The sequence below is a fragment of the Lepus europaeus genome, chromosome X (genome assembly GCF_033115175.1).
Source record: "Lepus europaeus isolate LE1 chromosome X, mLepTim1.pri, whole genome shotgun sequence".
In the NCBI taxonomy this organism is placed as follows: Eukaryota; Metazoa; Chordata; class Mammalia; order Lagomorpha; family Leporidae; genus Lepus; species Lepus europaeus.
The window spans coordinates 25,589,054-25,614,669 of record NC_084850.1 but is presented as its reverse complement, the minus strand read 5'-3'; the positions used below and the strand labels follow the sequence as shown (position 1 = coordinate 25,614,669).

The window sequence follows — 25,616 nt, the reverse complement described above, 5'->3', positions numbered from 1 at the left end:
GATGCAATTTCACATCTTAGAGGCAGTAGTATAGAAAAGAGCTGGACACGATCAGCAGATATCAAGCTATTCAATTGCACATTTTCGGGGTGGTGGTGGTGGTGGTTAGTGGAGTACCAGAGAAAAAGTAGACAGGAGACATGCCCACAGCCTTCAAAGGCTGTACAATCTAGCTGCTGAAGAGATTGATCATGATGGTGAAAATTATTACTATTACCACCTCCACCCATCACTACCACTAATTATTGCACATTTACCATATACCAGGTAAAGCACTTAGCTTGCACTGAACCGCATGAGGGAGAAGACTACTTATATCTACATTCAATAGGTAAGAAGTTTTGAAAGGGTACTGTGTCCAAGGTCATAAAGGACTGTGTACTTTTTAGCCACTCTGCCTGAGTATCTTCAATTACATTAGAATTACGAAGTAATGAAAGACTTGAATGGTATAGGCCAGAAGTGTTATTGAAGTTTAAGGAATGAAGTATGGAAGAGCTACTGTGGCCTTAGCAAATAGGAGATACTTCATGGAGAAGACAGGATTTTAAAAAAATGAGCCAGATTTCTACACAACTACTATTGAGTGATGTGTAGTTATTGGATAGGTAAAGACGAAAGGAGAAGACATTTCAGAAGCAGACATGACGTAAACAAAGACATTAAAGTGGGTTATATATGTATGTGAATGCACATACTGCACAGATGGAAGAGATATAGTCATAGGCCATCTGAGTACAAAAAGACTTTTATTTTCAGAAATTTCCTTCTGACTACTGATAGCTACAGAAAAAACCTCCATGACTTTTCTCCTACCTCCCAGTGTGCACTTCTAACAATTACACCCCCAAAAAGCAACTCTGTTCTAACAGTCGATTGTGAAAGACCATCATATCCTTCCAATCTGGCAACATCAGGGATGATCCTTGGTTGATTTATTTATACATGTGCTATTTTGGTCACTGACTGGTCAGAACAAGCAAATGCAAATTTCTAAAGACATTATTTCTGAAATATTAGTTTTTGACATTCTTCTGCACTGCCTTTATTTCTTCCCTCATAATATTCCCCACAAACATACATACAGTGATTACTGGCCCTAGGAGTTCATTAAAGCAGTCAGAAGTCACATTTCAGAACTGGTGACTTCTTCATCTTGCAGGAACTGCAGTCCTCGTACTCAGTTTTCAGTGCTCTCTCACACATATTTTAAGGCTAGAAAAACTTCTTGTAACTATTACCAAGAAAACAAACAAGAGGTATCATTTAAAAAATCCTTTGGGTCAAGAGTTCACATGGCTACAATTAGGTCCGCGTACACTCCCAATCCTAGCTACTGAAGACAAGATCGTAGGGAATGTTACAATTGGAAGAAACCTTTAGACATTACTGAGTTTGTACGCTTATTTTCTCTGGTTGCTGGAGAATGACTGCTAGATGAAAGAGGCAGGTTTGGAAGGACTTGACCTCAATGTAAAACAACCTACTCACTGGCTTTGTAGTCCTGGGAAATACACAAGAAAACCAGAAACTCTTCTCCACAAAGGATTTTGAGATCAAAGAATGAGATTTTACAATGTGCCAACCTAGCCAAACTCTGGACTAACTTGGGGCAAGGGTGGGGGTGGAGGAGAGAGAATGATCTAAATCATTAGCTTTTTAAAAGGACAACACAGTATTACTGTTTTCAAAATGTATATTAATTCAAAGTGCCAGTTAAAATGTTAGCAAATAGGGTTCCTGCTAGGCTGGTTTACATGAACAGATAAGGAACAGCATTATTTTGCCACAGGAAATGTTGTTCTTAACTTCTGAAAAAAGTTTTGCCTTAAATACCCTTCTCATCTCCTTCCCATCCCCCAATATCCATCCCCACCTGTCAAATACTACTCATTTTCCAAGGGACATCTCCACCTTGTCTATGAAGCTACCACACTGGAATTAGTTACTCCTTCTTATGTGTCCTCATAACACTGCATCTATAATTTGATTTTCATATGCTTTCTGACTATCTCTTTCTTCCAACCAAACTTTTTTTTTTTTTGACAGGCAGAGTTAGACAGTGAGAAAGGTCTTCCTTCTGTTGGTTCCCACCCCAAATGGCCTTCATTGCCGGCAGCGGAGCCAGGAGCTTCCTCCTGGTCTCCCATGCGGGTGCAGGCCCAAGCACTTGGGCCATCTTCTACTGCTTTCCCAGGCCACAGCAGCGAGCTGACTGGAAGAGGAGCCCTGACCGGGACTAGATCCTGGGGTGCCAGTGCCGCAGGCAGCGGATTAGCCTAGTGAGCCACAGTGCCAGCTCAACCAAACTTTTTGAGTCTTATTATATGCCAGGTTCTGTGCCACTGACTGGGAATACAGAGATGAACAAAACTCATTTACTGCTCTGGAAGAACTTGCATTATAGTGAGAGGCACAGTCATATAAATAACTAGATATGAGGCACAGTCATCTAAACAGCAAGATATGAATTATTGTAATAAGTACTTAATAAAATTGAGTAAAGTGCTATGGGAACACAGTGGAATAATTAAAGCTGTGGGACAGGGTTTGGGTGTATACATTCGGGGTTGGGTAGTAGAGGAGATAAAGAATGCCAGGGAAGCCTTCATTAGGAAAGAAGTAGCTGAAATGAGTCTTTCAGGGGGCACAGGATTTTCTTCCAGGCAATGAGTGGAGGTTTGAATAAGAATATTCCAGGAAGCAAAAACAACAGATATCTACTATGAACTGGAATCATAGTTACTGAGTAAATGTCTCTCTTCTGCTAGCCTGCCTTTAGGTCAGGGACTAGGTCTTAGGTACTTTTGCTTCCCCATTTCTTAGGTCAGCATCTAGTACAAAGCAGATATTCAAGAAATACCTGAATGAAAGAAGAAAATCAAATCTACTGATTTTGGACAAAGTAAGCAATGTATAAAATGACACTCAGTGATTGTATACCTTTTAAAATGATAAATTGTCTTAAATGAGCTGCCATGATTGCTAAGCCAATTCTTTTTCTAAGACAACTGGACACGTGCAAGAATTTGCTTAGGATTACAACCAGGGATAGTTATACCCAACTAATAATTCAGTTTGACCTCACCAGCTAGAATCATTTTCCCATCTAGGCACAATCATACATATAAGCAAGCTCAAAAAATTTTAGTTTAAAGAGCAATCCCAGATGATCATTTCTGGCAGCAATCTGGAATTAAGGTACACATTAACAAAACATACTGTGCTAGGCATCTGTTTAGAATTACCACTGTGCGGTGGCAAAGTTAAGTTCTGGCCTGATTAACTTGTCAGACTGGAGATGGATATCCAGCAATTTTTTGAAGTGTTTTATCAAAGTAGACCTATGCCACTAGAGGAAGAGATTGCTTATTTTCCTATGAGTCTTATAATCGCTGGCAGTAGCCAAGAATATTCAAAAGGTGAGTAAGTTACTGAAGGCTAGAGTTATTGAATGGACTTCAAAATATGTCCAGACATGCTGGTTCTCCTTTTCTGATGTGTGACAATTCCGCAAGAGGTCAGAGATTGTAGAGTGGTGGTGAATAAGTAAGCACGTTGTAGATAATTTGATTGAAATATGGCACTATGGAATAAGAGTGCATTGGCACCCAAACAATAAAAGCTTTGAAAGTGACCGTTCACTTTAATTTGGTATTACTCCACAACCATTAAATCACTGCCATCTGTTTATTTTTGTATTGTTTATACACTGCTAATTAGTCAATACTAACAAAGTTATTTGATATTGAAAACTACACACACACACACACACACATTCTGTGATACATTCATCCTGTGGTGGAGTTAATCATTTCACATATTTCCTTTGAAACAAGGACACAATTTTGGTGCCACCTCTCCAGCTATAGTGTATTATTAAGACAAAAACTCTCCCTCTCTGACAATTTACTCTCCTATAACTCTCTTTCTTGTGTCCAGGCTTATCTTCACTGGTTTTTATGTGTCCTGTAACTTTGTTACACGGTATTGTGTAAAGCAAGGAGAGGATTTTGTCAACAAACATTTAATGAAAAGACATTAAGAGTAGGAAGCAATCCTGCCTAGTGATCAAGAGCATTGATTTGGTAGTCAGATGGCTCTGGACTAGAGTCTAGCTCCACTCTCTGGTGACTGTAATGTGCTCATTCTCTTTCTTTCTTTTCTTTTCTTCTTGCCTGGATGTCTTCCAGATTTTATTTCACATTTGCTCTACATTCATTGAACATTTTCCACGTGTCAGGCACTAGTCCAAATGTTGAGGACATTATGGTGAGCCAAACAGACTCATCCTTGGTCTTATGGAACTTCCATTCTAGTGAGGAGACAGATATTAAAATATTATTGAATAACTATAATTATATATCATAATAAATGTTATAGATAAAGATCTGAATTTGATGAGAAAAACTGGCAAGCTATACAACTTGGAAAATGATAGTATTTTATCTTACAGGTTTCATGAAGATTAAATTAGATAGTGTAGATGAAGAGTTTAGCATGGTTTCTGGCTCATATTAGCACTCAGCAAATGGTAATCATAACATGGTAATAGTTGGGATGATGATGATAAAGCGTCCCCAGCCCTTACTTGAGGATCTCAAGGCCTGCTGAGAGACACATGTTTATACATAAATTATTAGAATATATTATATAGATGATGAAATCAAGCCACGACAGTTTAAGTGGTCAGCTCAGTATCATACAGCAATTAAATGTAAAGCAGGAATATGAACTCAGGCAGTTCTGATGCCAATGCTTACAGCCTTACCCATCACACTAAACTCCCAAAAAGTATATTTATTTTCAGTGTTCTCTTAGCTCACTGAATACACTGCTATCATAGCCCTTAGCAAACAATATTTTAAATCATCTCTTTCTATGAAACCCTCCCTTTAGAGTCTAGAATCTCTTATTCTTCCTTATTATTCCCGTTATCTAGACACAATGCCTGACTCAGAACAGATATTCACTAAACTGTTTTATTTTAAAGATTTATTTATTTATTTGAAAGTCAGAGTTACACAGAGAGAAAAGGAGAGGCAGAGAGAGAGAGAGAGAGAGAGGTCTTCCATCCACTGGTTCACTCCCCAATTGGCAGCAACGGGTGGAGCTGCGCTGATCTGAAGCCAGGAGCCAGGAGCTTCTTCCAGGTCTCCCACGTGAGTGCAGGGGCCCAAAGGCTTGGGTCATCTTCTACTGCTTTCTCAGGCCAGAGCAGAGAACTGGATCGGAAGTGGAGCAGCTGGGACTCGAATCGGCACCCATATGGGATGCTGGCACTTCAGGCAGTAGCTTTACCCACTATGCCACAGTGCTGGTCCCACTAAACTATTTTAAACAAATTAATGAGGAAATATAAGAGTGTATATAAGATAGTCCTGTACTGATATTCTTTCTAGAAGCAGGTGTCAAGCTATTTAAAACAGGATACTACCCTACTGTTGCATTAAGATAAAATTTCTTTTGAGGAGTTTCTTTTGAGGGTTGAATATTAAGAAAAAATTTTAAAATGGAGAGAGGAAGAGAAAATAGTGATAATTTGAGGCATTATAATCCTGACATACTGATAATACAAGAAAATCACAATTACAGAGAAACCAACTTCAAGAGAGTTAAGCCTAGGCAGGAAATAATTTTCATCATAGTGAAATTCTTCATGAATAAGAAGGGAATGACTGGAATTTTCTTGGAGAATTTAAGGTAATTCAATTTACTAACATAAATGTGCATGTAGCAGCTGTACTGTTAGTTACTGGAGAGCAGGGGACACAGATTTTTATCTACTTTTGAATCTTCAGCCAATGGTTATCTCAAAATAGGTGTCAATAAGTAGGCATTTAAATGAGCGAACTCTGTAAGAACACAGTAATTATATAAAAGAGGACCTTACGTTAATGGCCCAATTCATAGCCCCTTAGCCATCTAAAATCTCTCTACATTACATGGGCCTGAACAATGACTTAGCTCTCCAGTCATTTTTGCAGAAGGAAGTTAGTGGCCCAAAGCTGGGTGACACATCAGACCTTTAGAATATACCAGGACTTAGACAAATGGTTAATGATAGTGCTAATGATAATAATAATAATAATAATGATGACTAATAAGGGTTAACACTTAAATATGCTGACTCTGTGCCAGGCACTGCTCTAGGTTCTTTATGCATATTAATTTAAAACTCATAACAACCTTATGAAGTAGGTCCTTTCATTAACCCCATTCTACTGATGAGGAAACAGGAACAGGACTTAAGCAACTTATTCATAGTCATGCAGCTGGCATGCCATGGAGCCATGATTCAAACCCAGAAAGTTTGGCTCCACAATTCCTGCTTTCATCTACTATGTTATACTACATCAGGAGAGTCATGAAGTTGTAGAATACTGGAGCTAGGAGGGTTACACAGATCATGACTAGACTCCATGTTCTCTACTGCAATAGTTCATAATGGGGCTAAGTTTGCTTTGCATGGGCTATTTGGTAGTATTTTTGGCTCTCATATAGAGGGGCAGAGAATTGCTACTGACATCTAGGGGATACAGATGGGCAATGCTGCTAAACAGCCTACAAAGTCCAGGGCAACCCCCTACAATAATGCTCTGGCCCAATTTGTCAGCAGTGCTGAGGTTGAGAAACCCTGCTCAACTGCAGCCATTTTCGTGTATTCTTACTAGAGAGCTCCTCAACCCCCTGGCTTCTTCACCATCTACCATACATACAGCCAACCTCAACTTCCACAGTTTCTGCTCTACTCTCTTACATTACTGTACTCCTAAAACTAATCTGATCAACTCTCCTGTCCATCCCCCCCCCCCACTGAATAATCTATTAACATTTTTAGCATGGTTACTTCTGTGTTCCCATCAAAGAAATAATCCCTGTGGTGGGGACTCCAGGTACCAGGGAAGGCTGATGTGTACTGGTTACAGAGTGGTCCTGGGAATAGCACTAGGGACACCATGGCAAAGCAAAGAGAAAGGAAGTTTAGAAAACCCTTGCACAGGGGCCAGCACTGTGGTGTAGTGGATAAAGCTGCTGCCTGCAGCGCTGGCATTCCCTATGGGCACAGGTTCGAGTCCCAGCTGCATCTCTTCCAATCCAGCTCCCTGCTAATGAACCTAGTAAAGCAGCAGAAGGTGGCCCAAGTACCTGGGCCCATGTACCCATGTGGGAGACCCAGAAGAAGCTCCTGGCTCCTGAATTCAAACCAGTCCAGCTCCAACCATTGCAGCCATTTTGGGAATGAACCAGCAGATGGAAGATCTGTCTGTCTGTCTGTAACTCTGCCTTTCAAATAAATAAATAAATCTTTTAAAAAAAGAACATCCTTGCACAGAACACAGAAAAAAATCCCCATATTTGGCATATTACATAGGACTTTGCATACAGTAGACACTCAAAAAGTATCTGTTTTGAAAGTTTGTATGTCATAGCACTGAACACTGAGCTTTCTGTTTTCAGGCTAAGGGAAAGGAAACAGCAGAATAAATCAGATTTTGGGTCTGAATTAAGCCTAGGGCTCAGGGTTTTAGCTTCTACTTGGTGTTTACTGCTCGTGAAGCAGTATATTGTGCATTCATTCTCACTGAAAATTAACAATCCATCATTGTTTGTGAACAATTCACTGAAGCTCTAGGCATGCTCCACTCTCTCCTGTTCCAGACAGCAGTGACGCCACAGCTTGCATCATGGTTTTGCAGGGTATGAAAACTGACAGGGGCTTTTGTAAGACAAGATTCCCAGAGGCTAGAGAGAGAGAGACGATGCTATTAGGTAAGCAGGAGCTTTCATTAGTGCTACCAAGGATGGATCAAAGAGCCACTTAAGGGAATCAAGATATCACAACATATTCTCTGAAGGGAAGGGAAGAGGAAAAATGAGGGATAGAAAAGGGAAGGTATTTACGCCAGCCTGTATAGTAAGTAATCATTCTCCCATGGTGGGAAGTAGGAGATGGTAGCTTGATGTTCAAGGTATTTGAGTGAGAACCTCAGGGTAGCAGGTGTTTCCACAAACTAAACTTCATCCTGGAAGATTCCATTGTTCTAGTCCATAAGCTGGAGGTTCCTAAAAAGAGCCTCCTCCTTTTTTGGGATGGTTATAAGAATGTTTAAAGTTTTAAATTAGGTCTAGGGGCCAGTGCTGTGGCGTAGCAGGTAAAGCCGCTGCCTGCGGTGTCGGCATCCCATATGGGTGCTTGTTCAAGTCCTGGCTGCTCCACTTCTGATCCAGCTCTCTGTTATGGCCTGGGAAAGCAGTAGAAGATGGTCCAAGTCCTTGCGCCCCTGGACCTGTGTGGGAGACCCGGAGGAAGCTCCTGGCTCCTGACTTCAGAACAGCCCAGCTCCAGCCATTGTGGCCAATTGAGGAGTGAACCAGTGGATGGAAGACCACCCCCCCCCTTCTCTGCCTCTCCTTCTCTCTGTGTGTAACTCTGACTTTCAAATAAATAAATAAATCTTTTAAAAAATAAATTAGGTCTATAGCAAGATAGGGGGCCAAGCTAGTTTTCTAGGTGGTAGGTGCAGTTGGGCTATGGCAGTGATGTAGTGAGGAAGAAGGCCTGGTCTCTCCAAGGAACTCAAATCACATTCCCTATATTTTTGAAGGCTACAGGGTACAGTGGAAGGAATACAGAATGTGGAGCCAGTTAAATCTAAAATCATATCTTGGCCCTACTACTTACTAGCTGTATGACTTTAGGCAAGTTCCAAAAACTTTACAACCTGCTTATTCACCTGTTTTTTTGGGATAATGATACCTATCTCTCATGTATTGAGATAATGGTAATGATATTGCTTCCTGACATTGACTAAGTGTTTACAATGCACCAACCTCTGTTTTAAGACTTTACATGTATTAAAGAATCTAAACCTCACAGCAAATCTATGAGATAGGTAATATTTATCATTATATTCATTTTATAGATAAGAAAGATGACACTTAAGAAAGTTAGGAAGTTGCCCAAGGTCACAGATATAGTTAATGCTGGAGTTAAAATACAAGTTCAGGAAGTATGGCTCCAGAGCTCATACCTTTTAAAAACAATCCATTTTACTTATTTGAAAGGCAGAGTTACATACAGAGAGAGAAAGACAGATAGACAGTCAAACAGAGAGAGAAAGAGAGAGAATCTTCCATCAGCTGGTTCACTCCCCAAATGGCCATGATGGTCAGGAAGCCAGGAGCCAGGAGCCAGGAGCCAAGAACTCCATCTGGATCTCCCACATGGGTGGCAGGGGCCCAAGTACTTAGGCCATCTTCTGTTGCTTTCCCAGGTACATTAGCGGGGAGCTGGATTGGAAGTGGTACAGCCAGGACTCAAACTGGTGCTGGCATGCTAGTATTGCAGGCCATAGCTTAACCCAATGTGCCATAACACTGGCCCCCAGAGCTCACACTTTTAACCACTCAGTTATATATGAGGGTACTTCATAAAACTCATAGAAAATGGAATCTGAAGGTAAGTTTACTTTGGTGTAAAAATTTGAATTCCATGTATAGTTTCTCCATAATATACATTTTCTATGAACTAAAAGAATTCTGAGCCGAATATCTGATACAGAGCAAGTCCTTGATCATCTAACCCCATTTCCTTTCCTTTACATATACATATGTGTATATTTCTGGTCAAGGAAAACACCATTCAGCTGGCTACTGGGGCCTCCTTCCTCAAATATCTTTGTTATTTCACAGGGGATGGCCTAAATGGGTGGCATGAGTGGGAAGGTAGAGAGAGTGACAGAGAGAAAGTGAGAGACACAGATATATATTCCATTCGCTGGCTCACTCCCCAAAATGGCCACAACAGCCAGGGCTGGACCAGGCTGAAGCCAGGAGCCAGGCACTCCATCCTGGTCTCCCACATGGGTGGCAGGGGCCCAAGCATTTGGGCCCTCTTCCGTTGCTTTCCCAGGTGCATTAGCAGGGAGCTAGTTCAGCAGCAGTGCAGCCTGGACTTGAACCTGTGCTCATATGGGATACTAGTGTTACAAGCAGTGGCTTAACCTTTTGTGCCACATGCCAGCCCACATTATCACATTTTTCCCATATTTCCTCATCTAACATTTAGGTAAAAAACACCAAACAGCATAAATGTGTCACAAATATACTACTTACCCCAGCTACTTTAACATTTGCACTAATTGGCTATTAAGTCAATTTCTGATTTTGAAACTGACATATTAGTACTACTGTCTGGACTTCGATGTTATAGCTACTTTGATGTTATATCAACTACAAATCTGAATAGTAAACAAACCAGCTAATGGCATTTCAGATACTGAGGACACTCTTTAAGCTAATGATGTGGCTGCTGCTGCTGGGGGGGAGATGATGAAAGAAATGATAGAAACATAAATTCTGTTAAGTTCCCAAAGTTCTGTTTTCTATGCCTCTCCAAGGTAAGTTGCCAAGAGGTGACTTGGCAACCTGGCTGGTGTGCTGTTGGAGGTTTGGCAAGATCTCTTGGGAAAAGAAATACACAGTTCTAGGTTAATCCACAAGCCATTCTGCTTTAGTTTTGTTGCTGGAAATCTTTCCAACATGTTTTAGTCTGCATCCTTGCCACAGGAGGAGAGTATAACAAAGATAAAGATAACATGAACTAGATCTAGAATTAGGAGGGCTCATCTGAACTCTGGCACTACCATTTACTGGCTGTGTAGCAATCACTTACACCTGTGTTTATATAAGTGTACTCCAACCATGTGCATCAGAATCATCTGGGATGCTTACTAAATAGGCCAATTTCCAGGGTCCACTGCTGAGGTTTTCATTTGGGCGGCGCTGGGGTGGGAGGACTCTGCCTGTTGAACAAGTACCCTAGGAAACTCATGCCTACCATAAGCTTGAGAAGCACAGAGCTTCAGTTTACTCATCTATAAATAAGAATGATACCACTCCTTTCACAGGGTTGTGGTAAAGACAACACAGGTATCAATATGAGATAGTTATAGCTGAATCTTTGAATGAATTTACACTGCCAGGCTTCAGGATACATTTGGAATATTACTTTGGCAAACTCATCAAATCCATGTGGTACCAAGGTGAAAAATACATTCCTCTGTTCCTGGAGGGGCTCATGGATAGAGTAGTGACAAAGGCAAATACGAAAACAAAAACGACCTTATAGTTGGATAATGGCTAAACAGAGAGACGAAGAAGGGGGAGGCATAAAGGAAGCGGTGTGAAGATGGTTGAGGTGACTTTAAACTGAATTTTGAAAGATTTTCATGGCACTATGGATAGCTTAAAAGGATAGGATAAGGCTGTATTTGTGCTAAGTCTAAAACCTAGAATAGAATTGATCTTGTTTGAGGGGATGGGTGTCAGTAGAGAGTATTTCCCACGGTAGTTTCCCTATCATTCCTCTCTCATGAAGTGGAATGCTGAACAACTAGAGTCGTTTTGTAATCTCCAGTTGGTTGGACTCTGAGAAGATGGGTATTAAACTATATTGTTGACTTGCTCTGCAGGTCATTAACAACAAGGCCATGTGCTAAGTTAGGGAGGTGGGATCCTGGCCATGATGATTATAAACAAGTCAAGTGTTAAATCCTACTGATAATGGGAACTTTGGCTTGAGAACGAGCTTCCTCAGCAGGGTCATCCTCAAATATTAAGGGCAAAGCTATATATACCCATACAGCCACAGGAGGCAGTGACTAATGGCCCTGCGTTGGGCCAGCAGCCCTGGCCCTTTTCAGGCTTCTTTACTTCTACAGGCAGCCTAATGAGTTTTCAAACTATACATCAATACAAATACAGTCCAATACAAATAATCAGAAAATATTGGCCGTTGGATTAGATCTGAGTTCTAACCCTGACCTACCACTTAGTAGCTGTGTGATACAAGGAGAATAACAATGTCACTGTGCTTCATCTTCCACATCTGAAAAATGAGGATTTTAAAAGTACCTATTCCATAGAAAAGTACTACAGAGATTCAAGGAGAAAATAGGTGAGAAAGGTCTACTGCAGTGTCTAGCCCAGTGAGCAGTTATAGAATACTGGTAGTTATTATCAATATATTGCCAATAATGAGTGTTGCCTCTGATACCGTATGGAAAACAGAGGCCCCTGGGTGTGAGGAGAGAGGGAGGTATTATCATTCCTTCTGGTGGAAAGGACTTGAAAGCAGCAGTACAGGAACTAGCCACTAATAACAGTAGGTGACGTTTTTACAACAAAAAAGAACAAGATGGCTTCTCTTTAACAAGTTCTTTGGCAAGAACACTGCCAGCAAGAACAGTGGAACTAATTTGTATTCCTGTCATCTAATTGATGAGTTTTCTAAAAGTGGTATTGCTAATAAAATGCTCAAAAGATTTTCCAGTATCACCCTTTGCCTTGTATACCCCAAACACACCAGACCTGCTGCCAAAACCCATTTACTTTTTTCTCCAAAAACATGGATGGCATTTTCATCCAGGCTTTCTTTCCTGATCCCCCCATCTGTGGTGAAGGAATGCCAGTATTACCCAGTGTCACATCTCCATTATACATGACAAATTTGGGAAATAAAGGAGTAGGCAGGAGAAGAGCTTGTTCTTCATGGCTAGTTTTCCAACAAGACAAAATAAGGTTATGGTGATGGCTATGACTTTTGTGACAGCTGGACAGAGGACGCCACTGTTTCAACCTACTCCAGAAACAATCCATGTAACAAGTGAATTTGGTTGACAGTTTGTGATTCTGAACTGCATTAACCATAGTGCCTTTCCTGGAATCTATCTTATATATGATGTATTTTGTCCTATTTAATTCAATAGCTTTTCCTGAATATTTTAATACAGCAATAGTAGCCCAAATAGCAAATGCATGTGAATTATTGACTTTCATTTCTTTAATCCATTTCTGCTGTAACTTAAATTTTCATCCTGAGTGAATCTCTAGGCCACTAGTAACATCACTTTTAAACTATATTCATTTTTGTAAAATTGACATTAACAAGGAAGGGGACATAAGCTATTAAAAAATAAAAGGCATCTAGGTTGGTGATGATCTCCAGAGCAAACCTTACAGGGATTGGTAGAGCAAATTTGATTTGAAAATGATTACAAAAGGTGAATTCCCTGTAAATAATGAATTGGAAAGAAAATCAAGCTGGGAGTATTTGCTTATCCACTTATTTCCACATGGAAGAAAAGCTGTAATTCCTGACAGCCTGTGCTTACAGTGTGTCTAGATTGGCCAGAGAGAAAACAACCAATGAAAATAAATACACAAGCCTACCTGGTCATTGCATTCTGTCGGATACGACATCAAGGAAAGTCATAAAGAGAATAAGTCTTTGAGTAACAATCTATAAATCCATGGTTACAGTTCAAACACTTAACCTCCAATTCCCAAATGACCATGCCACTGTTCTTGTCTGTCAAAGAAGCTAGAAGTTCACCATCAGAAAGGAGGTGAGGTAAGGGACAAGGGCATCTCAAACACTCAAAAGACCCCAGGAAAATTCTGGAAAAGCATGCTCTCCTCATAAGTCACCATTTGCTGAGAAATAACTAGTATGTGACTGGGAGATACCATCAGAACAAAATGGCTAAGATTTTTTTTTTTTTTACAAATTACACACAATTTTCTAGAGTGACTATCTTCATTAAAAATTAAAAGCCAAATCTCTGTACAGCAAAATATTTTCCCACTGACTCACACCTTTTATAGGTTTTTAAAAATTAAGTATTGATAGGGGATCCAAAGAACTCTACTAAGAGACTATTGGAACTCATAGAAGAGTTTGACAAAGTAGCAGGATATAAAATCAATGAACAAAAATCAACAGCCTTTGTATACACAGGCAATGCCACGGCTGAGAAAGAACTGCTAAGATCAATCCCATTCACAATAGCTACAAAAACAATCAAATACCTTGGAATAAACTTAACCAAGGACGTTAAAGATCTCTATGATGAAAATTACAAAATCTTAAAGAAAGAAATAGAAGAGGATACCAAAAAATGGAGAAATCTTCCATGCTCATGGATTGGAAGAATCAACATCATCAAAATGCCCATTCTCCCAAAAGCAATTTATAGATTCAATGCGATACCAATCAAAATACCAAAGACATTCTTCTCAGATCTGGAAAATATAATGCTGAAATTCATATGGAGGCACAGGAGACCTCGAATAGCTAAAGCAATCTTGTACAACAAAAACAAAGCCGGAGGCATCACAATACCAGATTTTAGGACATACTACAGAACAGTTGTAATCAAAACAGCATGGTACTGGTACAGAAACAGATGGATAGACGAATGGAACAGAATAGAAACAGCAGATATCAATCCAAACATCTACAGCCAACTTATATTTGATCAAGGATCTAAAACCAATTCCTGGAGCAAGGACAGTCTATTCAATAAATGGTGCTGGGAAAACTGGATCTCCACGTGCAGAAGCATGAAGCAAGACCCCTACCTTACACCTTACACAAAAATCCACTCAACATGGATTAAAGACCTAAATCTACAACCCGAAACCATCAAATTATTAGAGAACATTGGAGAAACCCTGCAAGATATAGGTACTGGCAAAGACTTCTTGGAAAAGACCCCGGATGCACAGGCAGTCAAAGCCAAAATTAACAACTGGGATTGCATCAAATTGAGAAATTTCTGTACTGCAAAGGAAACAGTCAGGAAAGTGAAGAGGTAACCAACAGAATGGGAAAAATATTTGCAAACTACACAACAGATAAAGGATTAATAACCAGAATCTACAAAGAGATCAAGAAACTCCACAACAACAAAACAAACAACCCACTAAGAGAAGGGCCATGGATCGAAACAGACATTTTTCACAAGAGGAAATTCAAACAGTCAACAGGCACATGAAAAAATGTTCAGGATCACTAGCAATCAGGGAAATGCAAATCAAAACCACAATGAGGTTTAACCTCACCTCAGTTAGAATGGCTCACATACAGAAATCTACCAACAATAGATGCTGGAGAGGATATGGGGAAAAAGAGACACTAACCCACTGTTGGTGGGAATGCAAACTGGTTAAGCCACTATGGAAGTCAGTCTGGAGATTCCTCAGAAACATGAATATAACCCTACCATACAAACCAGCCATCCCACTCCTTGGAATTTACCCAAAGGAAATTAAATTGGCAAACAAAAAAGCGATCTGCACCTTAATGTTTACTGCAGCTCATTTCACAATAGCTAAGACCTGGAATCAACCTAAATGCCCATCAACAGTAGACTGGATAAAGAAATTTTGGGATATGTACTCTATAGAATACTATATAGCAGTAAAAAAAAAAAATCCCAGTGAAATCCTGTCATTTGCAACAAAATGGAGGAATCTGGGAAACATCATGCTGAGTGAAATAAGCCAGTCCCAAAGGGACAAATATCATATGTTCTACCTGATTGGTGACAACTAGCCGAGCATCAAAAAGGAAACCTGTTGAAGTGAAATGGACACTATGAGAAACAGTGACTTGATCAGCCCTTGCCTTGACTGTTGATGAACAGCTTAATACTTTATCCCTTTTAGTATTTTTTTTGTTCTAGTTAATACTATTGGTTGAACTCTGTAATTAATACACAATTATTCTTAAGTGTTGAAATTTAACTGAAAAGTGATCCCTGTTAAATATAAGAGTGGGAATAAGAGAGGGAGGAGATGTACAATTTGGGACATGCTTAGTCGGACTTGCCCCAAACAGTAGAGTTAGAAACATGCCAGGGGATTCCAATTCAATCCCATGAAGGTGCCATGTATCAATGCCATCTCACTAGTCTAAGTGATCAATTTCTGTTCACAATTGATCATAGTGATAGGATTAAGAGTCAAAGGGATCACATAAACAAGACTAGTGTCTGCTAATACTAACTGATACAATAAAAAAGGGAGAGAACGATCCAACATGGGAAGCAGGATACACAGCAGACTCATAGAATGGCAGATGTCATAAACACCACTCTGGCCTCAGAATCAGCCCTTAAGGCATTCAGATCTGGCTGAAGATCCCATGAGAGTATTTTAGGCATGGAAAGCCAAGACACTCTAGAAAAAAAAATGACCTAAATGAAAGATCTCTGTGAGTGAGATCCCAGTGGAAAGAACAGGTCATCTAAGAAGGAGGTACCTTTCTCTGAAGGGAGAACTTCCACTTTGACTATGACCTTGTCTAAATAAGATCAGAGTCGAAGAACTGAAAAGGCCTCCATAACCTTGGCAACTCATGACAAGAGCCTAGGGTGATTACTGATGCCATAAAAAAGAGTGTCAAATTGTTAAGTCAACAACAGGAGTCACTGTGCGCTTACTCCTCATGTAGGATCTCAGTCCTAAATGTGCTATACATTGTGATTTAATGCTATAACTAGTACTCAAACAGTATTTTACACTTTGTGTTTCTGTATGGGTACAAACTGTTGAAATCTTTACTTAATATATGCTAAATTGATCTTCTATATATAAAGAGAATTGAAAATGAATCTTGATGTGAATGGAAGGGGAGAAGAAGCGGGAAAGGGGAGGGTTGCGGGTGGTAGCGAAGTTATGGGGGGGGAAAGCCATTGTAATCCATAAGCTGTACTTTGTAAAATTTATATTTATTAAATAAAAGTTTTATTTATTTAAAAAATAAAAATTAAATATTGAGCAGATACAAAGGGGGATTTATAAAACACATGCACAAAGCATTAAAAAAAAGCAACAATGCAATGAAAATTGTGTATCCAACAAGCAATTGAAGAACATACCTATTACCATTGAAGTCCACTACGTGCTCTCCCAAACTTCCATCTCTCCTGGAAGACAACTACTATTCTAAATTTTGTGTTAATCATTTATCACTTATTTTTACAGTTCTACTACATATGTTGATGTGCTCTTCAGAAATGTTTTATCTTAATTTCTTTTTTTTTTTTTGACAGGCAGAGTGGACAGTGAGTGAGAGACAGAGAGAAACGTTTTCCTTTTGCTGTTGGTTCACCCTCCAATGGCTGCCACGGCCGGCACGCTGCGCCTGGCGCACCGCGCTGATCCGAAGGCAGGAGCCAGGTGCTTCTCCTGGTCTCCCATGCTGGTGCAGGGCCCAAGGACCCAGGCCATCCTCCACTGCACTCCCGGGCCACAGCAGAGAGCTGGCCTGGAAGAGGGGCAACCGGGACAGAATCCAGCGCCCCGACTGGGACTAGAACCTGGTGTGCTGGCGCTGCAGGCGGAGGATTAGCCTAGTGAGCTGCGGCACAGGCCTTTATCTTAATTTCTAAAGGATTCTTTAGTTGCCAAGCACTTTTGATGCTTTTCTCTTACACTCTTCTTTTGTCCCTTGCTTACCACACCCTCCCCCATCAGCCAGTGGAGTAGCTGGTGATTTAGAAACAAACATGAGACTGCAAGAGACATCATTTACCAGTGAACCCATATATAAGGAGTTATTCTTTTGTGTAACATGGCTACTTTCCCTTGGTTTTTCAAGTGAATCTCTGCATGAACCTAACGTGTTTACCTGCAGGTTATAAGGTAGTTTGGGAACATAGAGGTTACAGTGGGTTAGAATGCAGGGTGACAGGGCTGTGAGTAGCGCCTAGCATGGATATGGCAGGGGTCTGGAGGCAGAAGTCTATGCTATTTACTGGCTGTGTAACTTGGGCAAGTCATTCAATGTCTCCGGGCCTTGGTTCCCTCATCACAAAAACATAGATAACAATAATAATCATCTTACAGGGTTGGTGAGATGGTTAAACATGCAATATTAATTGTAAAAGTTTTTTGAAAGCTGTAAAAAACTATCTAAATACTAGTTGTTAACAACATCATGACAACATAAAAATTCTATTAAAGTCATGGTAAAGGGCTAAAGGGCTATGAATTTTCTAAGTCTGGAGTTAATGCACAGATATAATCTTGCTAGCTGCTTGGCAGAGCTGGAACAGTACAGAAAAAAAAATGAAATTTCTTATCCAACGCTGTATTACTGGTCGACATGGAAAGCTTCTACCTTCAAACATCTTTCTCAAACCCCAATGTACCTGCCCAATCTGCGTGTGTGGGAGTTGTGTTGGCTCCAGTCTACGTCAATGCTGGAGCCCAGGGCAGAAAGTAGTCACACATTATAGGCATGTAACATTTTTTCTTCCTAATCATTTCTCATAGGACGGTGCTGGCTGGTAACTCAAATAGAAATGTATGCAAGATGTGCTCATCACCTGATCACTTTGTGCCTGAGGAACCTTCTGAAGGTCCCAACTTTTGCTTGTGTGATATTAACATAACTATTTGCATGCCATTTCCATTTTGTTTTTAAAAGGGCCTCTCCTTGAAGATCTATGAGAATGAGAGTAAGCAGTGGAAAGCCACGTTTCCATTCTGCAAATGATATAATCAAATCTGTAAATGGGCAAAAACATACACAAGAGACGCTCCATAAAACTGCTGGCAATTATTTCAGTGAACAGATGCAAGTTGTTCATGATTCCCTGTGGCTGCCTCAGGTGCTGAAGGAAGAGAATCAAACAATAGTGGGGAAATATGGATCATCTTTCCGAGTATGGAGTTAGGCTACCTGCTTGGGTTCCCAGGAGGGGGTGAGGGAGGAACAGTGCTGGTAGTGTTCCCACACGTGTTTACCAGCCTTGAGGCTGGACAGCCACATGCCCATCTGCTGCTAAGAAAAAAATAGACAGGGAATAAGCAGCCAGGACAGGCTGTTTGACCTCTGAGGCTGTGAGGCTCTTGCCCTCGCCTAACAGCTGACGTCTTGAGCAAGCAGGTCAGCCCCTCATGGCCTCTACAGGGGCTAGCAAAGGGGCAGCTGAGGGGCAGCCGCAGCCATGGCAACAGATGCCCAGGAATGAGTTAACACCAGTTAACGGGTTAATAGCAGAGGCAAGGGCTTTTATTCAAATGCATTAGGGAAAGAAACATGATACAGCAGGAACGAGGTCCATTAATAAAGCTGAGTGATAAAATCCACCACCATTCTTAAATTGGACTTGGCTACTTACACTGCTTTTCCAAATAAGTCTCCTGTGTTCTAGCTCTTCATTGAGACCCAAAGCTTTTTTGTTAAAAAATCAAAATAATACTATAATATGGAGTGGAAAATGAGAAAATAGGATAGTCAAAGGGGTAAAAAAAATAGATCTGCAAACAAGGGGAAGAAGAGAAACACGGAGATTTGTACAGCTATGTCCTGAATATGTTCAGACAGCTTGCTCTTACTAACAGTCACCACCTGACAATAAATCACCTCCTCCCCAGCATATGGATTACCAGCTGCATTATTTTGATGCATTAGAATCAATCTGAGTACTGAAGATAATGGGTGGTTGGGTAGCTAAACATGGCCCCCCAATTACCGCTGAGTGCCCTCTCCTTTTGTGGCCACAAGACAACTGTCATCAATATTCTCTCATAGAGAGTGTTTTCTTATCAGCATTACGTCCTCAACACATCCCTGGAAAGCAGGTCGATACTGATGGGCTTTTCTGAGGAAAACAGGGAGGCATGGAAAGGTTAAATGAAAATGAGCTGAGGTGGCATCACCATTCCATAAGATAATTTGGGTTATAAAAGGAGCCAAGGTAGAGGCACACGCCTTTGGGCTGCACATTCCATGAGGGCAGCACCTATGGAAGGCAATGGGTTGGGGTTTTCAGTGACTCTTTTAGCTACAATGGAAAAAGCCACTGTGTTTGGGAAATCTGTTGTGAGACACAGCACAGAACCACAGAGCACAGTTTCACTTTTGGTAGAGTACAACCTGAGAGGGAGATTTTACACAGGAAAAGAACGGGGAAAAGAGACTACATCTGATTTCAGAAATCAGTGTGATCCACTTGGATAGTATTTCCTAGTTAGTTACAAATGAACTAACAGGCATTCATTGAGCCCCTATAGTGCTCTTTGTTAGTGGCTGCAGAGGGACACAAGAGAGGCAGAAGACTTTCAGAAGCCTGAAATTAGTCCCCCAGGGAGCTCATAATTTACTTGCAGGTGTGAGCCAACAAATTTACACACAAAATAAAGACCAAACAAGACTCCATAGTAGGCCTGAGTATAAAGGGACCAGCCTAACTTCCTACTGAGTAGAGGGAAAACATGAGAAATCCTGAAATGTGGAGTGATGGCAAATTCCTACATGAATGTTACTAGTAGGACTTAAACTGATGAGCATATTGGACATTTCCATCAGAAGTAAATGCACTTGGCCAGCGCCGCGGCTCACTAGGCTAATCCTCTGCCTGTGGCGCTGGCATCCCAGGTTCTCATCCCGGTTGGGGCGCCGGATTCTGTCCTGGTTGCCCCTTTTCCAGGCCAGCTCTCTGCTGTGACCCGGGAAGGCAGTGGAGGATGGCCCAAGTGCTTGGCCCCTGCACCCACATGGGAGACCAGGAGGAAGCACCTGGCTCCTAGCTTCGGATCGGCGCAGCACACTGGCTGTAGAGGCCATTTGGGGAGTGAACCAATGGAAGGAAGACCTTTCTCTCGTCTCTCTCTAACTCTGCCTGTCAAAAAAAAAAAAAAAAAAAAAAGAAGAAGAAGAAGAAGAAGTAAATGCACTCACAAAGGGGTCAGCCAAAGGACATGAACAGGAGAGAACATGAGGTAAACTAGAAGTGGCAGATGTGATTAAAAAAAAAAAAGGAACGAGGATGGAGGTGTCTGCCATTACCTGAGTATGACCATGTCATTTTTGAAGCAAACTCTACTGATAGGTCCTGCTTGCCTGAGGCAGTGCTTCTTAGGCAAGTTTACTTGCTTGGCATGCCCATATAGTTGTATATATTTAAGAGCTAGAGGGAAGCTAATTCGAGATTGAGTTCTCTAGTGACTCTGTGTTGTGGGCTGAGGTGAGAACCACATGTATGTTAGACAGACAGTGTCAAGGCTGTCATTCTTTTGAGAAATTAAGTTATTTGACTTGTGTGCTTGTCCGGATGGAGTGTCATCCCATTCATAGGGTATCTGCAAGGAGGTCTGCATTATCTTCCAAGTGGAGTAACCTAGTAGTGAGCATGCCCATGTCCCACATCAGAGCGCCCGGGCTTCATTCCCAGCCCTGGCTCCTAATTCCAGCTTCCTGCTAATGCAGACTAGGGAGGCAGCATGTGATGGTTTAGCTAATTGGTTTCCTGCCTTGCACATAGGTGACTGCAACTGAGTTTCCTGCTCTTGGCTCCTGCCCCATTAAGCCCCAGCCATTGCAGGCATTTGGGGAGTGAACTAGGGGATGAGAATTCTCTCTCTGGCTCTTGAATAAATTTAAAAACAAGCATTTTTGGATTCATTGTAGCATTTTCTTCTGATGTTCAACAGCATCCCAGACGATGCCTTCTAGAGTCACTTTTTGGCACCACAGCCCCAGCCCACAGCTAACAAACACTGTCTTGCAAATTATCACTTGAAAATTTGGGCAGAGGTCTTAACTCTTCTAGAGAACGCAAACACTGAACACACACATTGTTCTGCACACAATGGGTCAGCAGCGTTCACTGTAACAGGTGAACGCTGAAGTTTGTTGCAAGAAAAAAACTATGGAGCTTCCCTAGGTCAACTTGTAAATTTCTCATGGGGAAGATGAAAATTCAGAATGCAGAATGGCAAGCTAACTGAATTCTTTCTATAAGACCTATTCTCTGGAACAGACAACTGACCGTGGCTATTTCTTTTTAGGACAGTTGAAAGAAACCATGATTATGCCCAAAGGAACTGTCATGCTATAAGAAGTCTGCTTGTGATTCTGGCACTTATAGGTTCAAAGTACTGTAGCTCTGATAATAGCCTGGATGCTCCTTATAACTTCAGAGTCTATCCTTGGATTTTTCCAGGAGAATAGATGGCAAGTTGTAACATGAATGTTGCTTGTATAACTTGAACTGATGAGTATATTAGATACATATGTCAGGAGTGCATGAACTCACAACAGGGCTGGTTGAAAGAGGTGAGCTGGAAAGAGAGGGCCCATGGTAAATTAGGAAGACAGATGAAGGTTAAAGGGAACCAGAGTGGAGGTGTCTGCCATTATCTGAATATGATTATGTCTTTTTTTTTTTTTTTTGAGTCAAACTCCACTGATAGGTCATGCTTCCTCAGGGACAGCACTTCTGAGACAAGCAAGCTTAAAAGTCATTTGGGAAGAAATATTTCCTTGCTCTGACATGAGCAGCTAGGTGGAAAAGATGAGCAGACATTTGCTTTGGGAGCAAGAGGTACTGAGCTTAATGCCCATCATCGCCTGGAGAAGAGGATGTATTCTATATACACACAAAATCATTTCAGCTGCTTGCTATTTCCAGCGGGTCAGAGTACACTGCCTTTTATCTCCACATGTCTTGTTTTCAATCTGCTTATATCTTGAAATCTGTTTTGAATATAACCCAGACAGGAAGGTTTTGGTCAAGCAGTGACTAACCTTCAAGCACAACAGAACGCCAGGAGAGTAGCCTGACCTTTGCAATAAAATTAATTTGATGGTTACAATCTAACTTAGAGTCTGTAGCCTTTATTCATATGACAGTCACAAGACAATTTAGCAGGGATTATTAAATTCCACTTAAGCTCATCAGAGGAGAGAATTGAGGTTGATGCATTTCAGGATGCCAGTGAATCGACTAAACTAGGTAGGAAAGGGAAGGCATACAAAATGCTAGCAATAAAGTGTAAGGGGTTACACTTGATACATAGTATACATTCAGTGAGAACTGATTCAGTGAACAAGGCAATAAAGTAAGTCAAACCTGATGTCTGGCACCCAGAGAGTTCCTTTCCCTATCACTCACAGACAACTTCATTCTCTATGAACTTCCCACACAAGGGAGCCATCTGGCAAGTGCCAGAGATCCCAGGGTAAGTGTGGAAGGTGAGTGGGTTGGGGAGGTATGAGAGACATGTCATACTTCTGCATTGCCCTTTCCATTCCAGTTTGTGGTTGGAAGTCTGGCACAAGATTGTTACTCAGAAACAAAGAAAGCCAAATGGATACCAATGAAGCAGGAGGGCTCTGTCTTCCTCAAGGCAGCTAAAGGAAAGAACTGTTTGGTTTCCAGAAAGCTTCTATAACAGTAGTACCAACTATAGCACCACCCAGGAGGAATCAAGGTTCCAGTCACTGCACTTTAACAAGTGTGTAATTCACAAAGCCCTAAGACTGTCTGCAGTGGGAAATAGTGGTTGGCTTTATTTAGGCAATATAATAATGTAGCTTTCTGAATTGGATGCTCTTTATTTGAACACTCATTATAATGATTCATCTCTGTTCTTCTTTCTTTACCAATGATATTTGCATTTTATTAGCAAATATAATTCACAGAAGATGATAAGGGAATCAAAATTATCCAATTTATTTCCATCATAGGAGCAGAAGAAATCCTGCAATGGTCATTTTTGTACCATTCTACTGATCTCAGTAAGTTTTATTTTAATAGTTAGGGTCTGCAGAATTAAATATTACTCATCATCTCAGAGTCAGTACTAATTTAACATCACAGGGATAATTTGGTTTCATCCCCTTCCCACACTTTTGTTTCTTCAGAACTGAACATTTTTTCAACATACAGGTTCTTTTGTACCACAGAAAGTATGCTGACTTGGCACCTCTCTAAGAAATACTTAGAGACCTTTCATTTAGGTTTTTTTTTTTTTTTTTGAAAGATCTCTGTGAGTGAGATCCCAGTGGAAAGAACGGGCCATCAAAGGAGGTACCTTTCTCTGAAGGGAGAACTTCCACTTTGACTATGACCTTGTCTAAATAAGATCGGAGTTGGCGAACTCAAAAGGCTTCCATAGCCTTGGCAACTCATGACAAGAGCCTAGGGTGATTACTGACACCATAAACAAGAGTGTCAAATTGTTAAGTCAACAACAGGAGTCACTGTGCACTTACTCCCCATGTAGGATCTCTGTCCTTAATGTGTTGTACAATGTGAATTAATGCTATAACTAGTACTCAAACAGTACTTTACACTTTGTGTTTCTGTGTGGGTACAAACTGTTGAAATCTTTAATTAACTTAATATATACTAACCTGATCTTCTGTATAGTTGTAACATGAATTGAAAATAAATCTTGATGTGAATGGAATGGGAGAGGGAGCGGGAGATGGGAGGGTTGCGGGTGGAAGGGAAGTTATGGGGGGGGAAAAGCCACTGTAATCCAAAAGCTGTACTTTGGAAATTTATATTTATTAAATAAAAGTTAAAAAAAAACAAAAAAGAAATACTTAGAGAATAACTAATGTGATACTCTAAATACTATTAGCAATTTACTTTGTATGCATATCTAACAGGGTGCTTCCCTTATTGGACTGTAAAAACTTATGAGGGCAGGAATGGTGCCAATATATTGATAAATTGCCACTCTGCCCCCAGCATAAGGCATAGTGAATGAAGAAATAGTCAGCATAGATCTATTTGTACTTCCTTCAGTCTGCTGACAGTATTGTAAATGGGGCTGGGCCAGCCAGAAGCTTAAAGCCCAAAACTCCATTTGGATCTCCTCTGTGGGTAGTGCAGACCAAAGTGCTCGAGCCATTTTCTGCTGCTTCCCAAGGTGTATACTAGCAGGCAACTGGAACTGGATGCAGAGCCACAACTTGAACACCGGCATTCTGATACGGGACAAGGGCATCCTAAGTGTGAACTTAATTACTGTGCCAAACACTTGCCCCTGCTGGGTATTTTTTCAAGGTAGAAATTGTTTCCTCAACTTAAAAAAATTTCCTCAAGTTAATTTTGCTAATATTTTGCATATTAATTTTGGCTTCCACTAACTGAACTTTGGTTTATATAAGAGCAATAAACTCCACTAGTGATTCTCTGGCAAGTAGGTTGATTCTGCCTACAAAAGTGGCCTCAACTCATAGGAAAAAAAAATCAAGGGAACCAGTAGTGACATTCAAAATATTCAAATACCAATATGGCATGAGAAATCAAAGAACTGGACACCTAACATTCACATTGGAGCAGGGTTTGGGAGATCCCCTTCCTTGGCCAGGGGTCAATCCATTATTGCTAGAATGTGGGGAACGCTAGGGAATATCAGAGGGATTAGGAAACTCCTGGAAGTACCTATTTACCATATGGTACAGACTTTTTTTTTTTTAGTATTTTAAAACTTATATTTCTGATCAGTGCATATTGGCTAAATGTCAGCCTAGAATTAGGGGAAGAACTTTTCACCTGAACACGCAGTGTAAGTGAACAGATATTCATATCCATAGTGGTAGTCTTAAAAAAAAACCCTGCCCTACCATTCAAGGAAATCTTTGTAGTCATTTCTTATATTAAATTCCAGTGAAAAATCCTTTCCAACAGAATTACTAATATACTCTTCTGTTGTGTTAACCGTATGTTATCTGCTAAACATGCTTTTTTCTTTACATAAATTAATTGAAATTGACTTTCAGCTGTTTCTGAACCTAAAACAACAACAACAAAAAAACCATATCCCAATGTAATAGGTTAGTTGAGTAGAGGTAGCTGGGAAATAGAGACTGAGCAGCTATCTTCTGCTTGGGTGGAAAAAGCAAAAAATTAGAAAATGGCAGAAGCTGGAAAACATGAAGCTCTCCCTTGAAATTATTAGAAACAATGGAGAAAAAGTGTTATGCTTTGTGCTCTTTAAAATTCTTGTTATCCCAG

The 25,616-nt window shown here is 40.6% G+C and overlaps 1 protein-coding gene across 15 annotated transcripts in view; it reads right to left on the bottom strand.

The window, feature by feature from the left end:
- Positions 1 to 25,616, bottom strand: part of ENOX2 (ecto-NOX disulfide-thiol exchanger 2) — a 331,670-nt gene that overhangs the window by 81,405 nt on the left and 224,649 nt on the right. The gene's annotated exons all lie outside the window — the stretch shown is intronic.